Source organism: Mastomys coucha, unplaced genomic scaffold (assembly GCF_008632895.1).
Source record: "Mastomys coucha isolate ucsf_1 unplaced genomic scaffold, UCSF_Mcou_1 pScaffold13, whole genome shotgun sequence".
Taxonomy (NCBI): Eukaryota; Metazoa; Chordata; class Mammalia; order Rodentia; family Muridae; genus Mastomys; species Mastomys coucha.
The window spans coordinates 40,043,032-40,043,669 of record NW_022196895.1 but is presented as its reverse complement, the minus strand read 5'-3'; positions in this window follow the sequence as shown (position 1 = coordinate 40,043,669).

Sequence of the window (638 nt, the reverse complement as noted above, 5' to 3'; positions counted from 1 at the left end):
GGGAAACTGGGAATGGAGAAATTCGCATGTAAATAAAGAAAATATCTAAAATAAAAAAAAAGAAGAAAGGAGTCACTGTGGGGAGGAAGAAAGGGCAGAGGGAGTGGCTACTGGAGCTAATTCTGAAGACAGACACCACATTCTGTGCTGCAGAGGTGAGATTTAGAGACATTTACTCTTCAATTCATAGTATGAGACAGTATTGCATTTAGATGCATGCTGATCTCTTTTCCCTCTTCAGAAATAGCTACAATCAAGTTTCAGGAAAAAAAAGTATCATCAAAGCTATTACTTGTTATGTGTAGCATATTTTACATAAATTTATTCCTATTTACTACAATAATCTATTCTTATAAAAACAGTTGTGCTATCTGGGAGTCTTAAGAAAAAGTGTAACATTATATTCTAATACAAACTGTAGAAGATTCTAGAAGAAAAATAAATACAACGGGATAATAAAGATATTTTCTCTTCCTTTCTGACAATGTATTCCTAGAGAAACTATGATATAGAACCTAAAAAATTAACAAAACATTAGACTAAATAACAAGACATTGAAGGATATTGTTTTTGAGTTTCAAGTTTTCTGCCTCAGCATTCACAATATAGAAGATTCTAGCAAATAGGAATAGGACCAG